This window comes from Euprymna scolopes, chromosome 41, assembly GCF_053919585.1.
Source record: "Euprymna scolopes isolate OS-2025 chromosome 41, ASM5391958v1, whole genome shotgun sequence".
NCBI classification, from domain to species: Eukaryota; Metazoa; Mollusca; class Cephalopoda; order Sepiida; family Sepiolidae; genus Euprymna; species Euprymna scolopes.
This window is the reverse complement of record NC_136522.1, coordinates 12,936,162-12,943,260: the sequence shown is the minus strand read 5'-3', so window position 1 is coordinate 12,943,260 and position 7,099 is coordinate 12,936,162. Positions and strand designations below refer to the sequence as shown.

The 7,099-nt window shown below is 34.8% G+C and overlaps 2 pseudogenes; both read left to right on the top strand.

The window, feature by feature from the left end:
- Nucleotides 1–5,451: 5,451 nt before the first annotated feature.
- Nucleotides 5,452–5,568, top strand: LOC145266740 (5S ribosomal RNA; annotated as a pseudogene).
- Nucleotides 5,569–5,767: 199 nt separating this feature from the next.
- On the top strand, nucleotides 5,768–5,884 carry LOC145266729 (5S ribosomal RNA; annotated as a pseudogene).
- Nucleotides 5,885–7,099: the final 1,215 nt, after the last annotated feature.

The following is a 7,099-nucleotide window of genomic DNA, read 5'->3' as shown; positions in this document are numbered from 1 at the left end:
ATAAAACTATTTTCTAAAAGCTAAAATATATATTATAAACACATATAGAAACTACTAAGCCGATATAGTCTAAAATTCGTATTGACCTTTGTTACAAAATAGGGACGCATTAAATATTAAACGATCAAATTTGCAAAACAGCACATAATCTTGCGTTATAACTGTTATCCAGTTGTTACAGAACATTGCTAGTATAGATACACACACGCTCATACACATACATATGCGTGTGTATATATAAAGAGAGAGAGAAAGAGAGAGAGGGAGAGAGAGAGAGGGGAAGAGAGATGTGCGAGGGTATGTATGCGTGTGTGTGTGTTTGTGTGTGTGATTGGTTTTCTTTGATAGGTCCACTTTTGTTCGCTTTCATTCCGCAATCCTCCTGGCTACAAAATATTGACCTGAACTTTTGACTACCTTCGGGCTAACATCGGATATTTTTTTTTTCAGCTTCGACAACTTTTAGAACTTCACTTCTATAAAGCCCAGTCGACGTGTTGACTTTTTAGCAAGTAGTTTAATAAATGTTATGGTTCTTCCCAAAAGGTTTGTCTGTTCCTACTTACTATAAATCACTTATATATATATATATATATATATATATATATATATATATATATATATATATATATATATATATCACTTATATATATATATATATATATCTCATATATATATATCTCACTTATATATATATATATATATCTCACTTATATATATATCACTTATATACATATATATATGTATATATATATATATTTCAGAATGTGAGAGATTGTATATAAGAAATTCCACAGCCAAACAACGTCGCAGCCCACAAGAGCCATGACAGTCAAAGAAACGGAAGTCCGGTTCTTTGACTGTCATGGCTCTTATGGGCTGCGACGTTGTTTGGCTGTGGAATTTATTATAATATATATATATATATATATATATATATATATATATATATATATGCGTTTTATTTTTTATTACCGTATCTTTCTGTTAAGTTACATTATTGTTTCGGCTACTCGGCCGTTTTTTTTTTTTGCCGTCTGTAACGTCCTCAGACTTTTACAGAAATGTTCACTATTTTAGGATGAAAGATGAATGAGGTCGGGGGATTGCGAGGAGGGCGGAATAAAGAGAGAGAGGAAGGGAACAAGGGGGAAGATGGGGGTGGCGCCTGGTATGTCGATAATATATATATATATATATATATATATATATATATATAACCCCAGCAAATTATGGATGGATGGCAGACGTAGGTTAAACCCTTGGGTATATAATAAGCTTCAGGAATAAAAATATACTTTAAAATCTTAATTTGTTGAATAATCAGCTTCAAGATTAAAAATATACTTTAAAATCTTAATTTGTTGAATAAACTCGCTTAGCCTTTTTTGTATCTGTTTAATTAATGCATAAATCATAGACGCATTTTAGGGTTTACCAAACTAGAAAAAAAAAAAACGACCCTGGTTGTCTCCCTTTAACTGTTATAAGTGTCTACGTCAATCTTGGGACCAATAATTCCAACTAAATTTTAACAATTAATAACGAGCGGGATTATCTCCGTTTCGTAGCTAAGAATACTCTATATTGCCAATCCCGATGGATGATAACGAAAGAGAATAATGGAATAAAAAAATAGAATGGGATCCATAACCTTGAATGGTGAATGAGTATTAAATAAGTAATGTTTGGGATTCATTTTCCTATTAAATGAAATAATTAACTTAAAACTCGTCTTAATTCTAAGAAATAAATGAGCTGATATTTTTGGAAATAAAGAAGCGAGCATAGGTTGAATACGAAACTAAAATAACCGTAACGTTTTAGCTTAGTTGATCTGGCCATATTTTAAATATAAAAATAAAACTCTAAAAATTTTTTTTTTAAATAAATTATTTGAAATAAAGAAATATAGAAATCTAATTTAAGAAATCAACGAATAGTATTATTAAAAGATATTAAATAGCTACATTTTTTTTGTGTGTGTGGTAATATTTATGACAGGTTTTAAATAGTGATACAAAAATTAGGCGATATATAAATATTTAAATAAGCTCCTGACAAAGATGCGTCCGGGATAAATGTTTTCTCGTGTTTTATTTCTGTTAAGGGAAATGTCTTTATATATTGTTCTATTGTTAAAGTGTTTTTTATTCAATAAGTCTGAAGAGAGGCCGGTTATGTGAAAATTTTCAAACGCAATAATGTTTGAATTTGTCCAATTAGTCTTGAAGCAATTGTAACTAACAATGAAATACACTTTTGGTTGCTATCAATTCTTTCTCTGAAGTCTTGGTTTTATTAATACAGTATATATATATATATATATATATATATATATATATATATATATATAATATAAATCTCACATATCTGTCTGTCTGTCTCTGTGTGTATGTATGTATATATTTAGGTAGGCAGGTAGGTATGTATGTTTGTATGTTTGCCATAAAACTTTCGACAGAGGCAACTGATTTTCACGGGATCGAAATTGTTTTGAAGCCGATCATTCGGACGAGAAATATCGAAAAAATGGCTAAAACATTAATCTCTTCACCCTCAACTGAGCACTTTTCTATAGGTAGGGGTCGATATTTTCGAAAGCCATCCTCTCTTTTCGATTGACTAGCTTTAATTTTAACCCACGTAATTTCCGGTTTGATGATGGACGCAACAGCAAAGGCGTCACTTTTTTTTCAGGTTCTTTTCCTTATTTGCGTACCAGAATCGTTCCAGAAGAAGACCTATCCTTGGTAACTTAGAAAGGGTAAAGAGCTTAACTCAGAAAAGTTAAAGAGCCAATAGGAGTTGTGCCATTAAAATGGGAGACCTTTTGTACCACCGAATTTATTTTGCCGGTAATTTAATGGCGCATCTTGGCTACTGTCAAAAGTCCGTGACAACGCTTGCTTTCGTAACGTCTCAAACCGTCAATATCTGAAACAGAGCCGTGAAAATGTCATATCATGGGTGAATAAGTTCAATCAGCATAAAAAATGAAATTTGAAATCCTCGCTCATCTATTCGGGTGAACTAAAACAAAAAGGCATTATTTTTGGAATGCCTCTCATAAATAATCTATTTCTGTTCTCGTACTTATATCACATATACTTAATACATCCTCATTTTAATGCCTTGTTTCATAGAGTTAATTTGAACAATTTTTAAAACCAAATTTTATAAAATACTAGCAGGTTACCAGGCGCAGCTCGGTCGTAAAATACGCATAAATATGATATTTAATTCGTGCAGAATTAGCATTTATTGATATTCAAGCTAAAACTATACTGATTGTTATAATATGCACAATAAAAATACGAAAAATAAATTTGACCTGCGCATGCGAGTATTATGTTGTTGTTTTTTTTCTAAACAGTTCACTTCTCGTAAGTAATATAAAAATATTCGAGCTGAGATCGAAACCAAAACCTAAATACAGTGAGTCAAGTGCAATAACCGTAAGGCCAGCTTGCCACCTTCCTTAAATGTCTTTTGAACCATATTTATTCATAACATAAGGAAACTGTCATATGTCGCATGCGCAGTCGTGAAACAGTTGACAAACAGTTAAATCCGATGACTCCCCCAAATATCAATTTATCAATTTTGACCTCTTATCAGCACTTTTCCTACGGGTGAACACCGATTTAAAAAATATCTAGTTGTATTTTTTATTATAGCTAGCATTAAAGATTGAAATCCAACCTCCAGAAACGTGTAACTGCGTCAGGGTTTTTTTCTGTCGAACTCGGGAATCTGAGCTTTCGACCTCCAGAAGGTTTGAGTCTAATTCTCAATGCTAGCCGTAATCAAAAATACAATTGCGAATGGCTTTAGAGATTTATCTGATCAAGAGTATGCTATCGATTGTCAATTACATAAAGGGTTCCGTTCGAAATGCTGTGTAGGCTCCTCAGTTCGACAGAAAGATTTTCTAGTTCGGCAAATTGCATACGAAGTTACATCGACCGAAACGTTGTGAAAACAATACTTTAGATTAGAAAAGAAGTCCCAAAAATTTAAATAATAATTGATGTTACCGATTTTTCTCACCCTTTGCAAAATCCAATCAGGTTCTGCAAAGTCCAAAACAAAATATTTTCATCTACAAAACAACCGAAACAACATCAACAGCTATTGTAAGACATACATTATTCTTTTTACTTGCTTTTCTTTTCTTTTTTTTAAATTTTTTTTTTTTTTTCAAAATTACTGGATTGGTATAAAAAGGGTTGATATGGCGTAAAACGTACAATTGAATTACCAAGTATTTTATTCACATCAGTGTTTATGCATTTTTAAATCAAGAAGCCAACATCTTCACACACATTGCTCTGATATATTCAAATTCCGATGCTGCGTTCACAGTCAGCCGATCAAATTGCATATTTACCTCGTCCTCTACGCGCTCGCTACCGTAGAGCCCCACTCAGTCACAGTAGCAATTGACTTAGAAGGTGAATAGCAATTAAATTGCGCAACGATAGCGCGCTAATGAACGCAGTTGATAACTGTTGCGAGACCGAAACTTACCTACCATTCCAGTACTATATTACGATGTTAGATGCCACTCGAAGGGAGCAATATCGTAATATCGTAGAATCAACTGGTTTACTTGTATTGCGCAGCCCGTATGACTACCCATAATGGACACCACCGAATAGTAAACTCCACTTACCCTTTATTCTATCTTTATAACCTTTTCGTTAATATACCTGTCTCTTCGCTCTTCTTCACACCTGTCTGTGTCTGCCGCTAATAAAACACGCGCGCACACACATACACACGCGCGCGCACACATACACATATGTGTATTGAAATTAGTATATTTAGGCAGCATTTTTTCATTCAAGCAGACGCTATTAAATATAAAAGGGATACTTTGCTTTATGATTATTTTTACAAAATTTTCGATTTTCGGTATAATCTTTTTTATATCAAAATCGAAAATATTAATGAAAGTTCCATAGTTATCACGAGCGGTTTCGATTCGACTGCGAATCATCTTCAGGTGGAATTGATGAAGTAGATAGGGCGAAAGTGAATAGAAGTGAAAATCGAAAGTAGATAAGTAAAATACATAATAAATTGCATCCATCTTTCCTGGTTTACTTGTATTGCGCAGCGCGTATGACTACCCATAATGGACATCACCGGATAGTAAGCTCCACTTACCCTTTGTTCTATCTCTATAACCTTTTGGTTAATATATCTTTCTTGCACCTAATCTGTGTTCCGTGTTTTCTTTTTGTGGTTTCAACTTTGAGTCCACATTAATAACAGTTTGCGTTTTCGGCATTAAAAAACTTTAAGAGACTTGATATATCCACGTAAATTATTCATGATATTTGGTTTGGCTATTTTGTTTTACGGAATATAAAAAAAAATGGGTCATTTATTGCCGAATCCCGTTTTTTTTTTTTTAATTTGTCTTATGCTTAGTATTCCTTTATATACGGCATAATCACGTTGACACACCGGTTCTCGTCAGATCACCGAAGTTAAGCAATGTTGAGCCTGGCTAGTACTTGATGGGTGACCATTTGGGAAATCTAGGTGCTGTGTGTGCTTTCCGCTTATCTCGGCATTGTTTCCAGTCGCCCTGAACCTCCACTTGCCACTGGTATTCAACAATGTCGAATCAAGAGAGGTGTGGTTGGAGATTGCGCAACTCTTTTGTTTTACGGAATATAAAAAAAAATGGGTCATTTATTGCCGAATCCCGTATTTTTTTTTTTTAAATATGTCTTATGCTTAGTATTCCTTTATATACGGCATAATCACGTTGACACACCGGTTCTCGTCAGATCACCGAAGTTAAGCAATGTTGAGCCTGGCTAGTACTTGATGGGTGACCATTTGGGAAATCTAGGTGCTGTGTGTGCTTTCCGCTTATCTCGGCATTGTTTCCAGTCGTCCTGAACCTCCACTTGCCACTGGTATTCAACAATGTCGAATCAAGAGAGGTGTGGTTGGAGATTGCGCAACTCTTGCCACAAAAAATTTCCCGCGCAGACACTCTTACTGTGGGTATCCATAGTCTGTCAAGACTGAAGGAAGCCTCACTCACTCACTTATACATTAACTTCTCAACTAACTTTAAATGAAGGCTCGGCTAAACTTTAACAGGCAACATGAAGTTATTTGCACCTGAGACTATTCTCTACTTCTGCAAGACCACCATTGCCCCTGTGTATAAAGTATTGTTGCCAGAATCTGCTACTAGTCTTTTACTTGTAGACAGGGTTAAAAAAAAAAAGAATCGCCAACTTAATACGTTCCGCACTGTCTACTACACTCCTATATCTGTCCCATCAAAGAAATGTTGTATCGCTGTGCCTGTTTTACAAATATTGTAATGGAAGGTGTTCCAACAAACTTCAAGCCCTTGTACCCCGTCGGGGTTAACACCTCAGACTAGCTCGAAAAGCAGTAAAATCGTACCCTTACAGGGTAGAAATCCCTACATACCGGTAGACCTTCTACTTAAATAGTTACCTTTGCCAAACTGATAAACTATGGAATTCTTTTCCGAGTTTTTGTTTCACCGACTTTATATACGCGCAGAAGTTCAAAGTTATGTAAACAGTTGTCTTGCTGCTCGAATCCCTACATTGACTCCCTGCAAATTTGGACTCAAATAGTACTCCTTTACATCCAAGTGGCACTGTGCCTTGTTTGGGATAAAAAAGCAAAAAAAAAAATGGTTTTGTTTTGTTTTACGGCATTTAAAAAAATATATATCTGAAAACGGTTTGATATGCCGTAAGCCAGACAAACGAAACACAAAAAAATATATAAATTGGAGATTTGTTCAATGACGACCGACGTATGAGACTAGCGCATGCGCAGAACGATCTCACTCGCACAATGACGTATTCAATCGTCGGTATTCAGTCGAGTGACGTATTGTCGGCGTTTTTTTTTTTTTTTTTTCACCTTCATTTTTTCTCTCTCGATTCTTCAAGATAAAGACGTCGCCCAACACGCCGTCATATTGACCTTGGTGGACATTGTGTGCCGTTCATCTTCTTGCTCCATCCCCCACCTCTCTGAAAAAAATGGAAAGAAAAGAACCGGTAGTCTGATGGGTATAGGG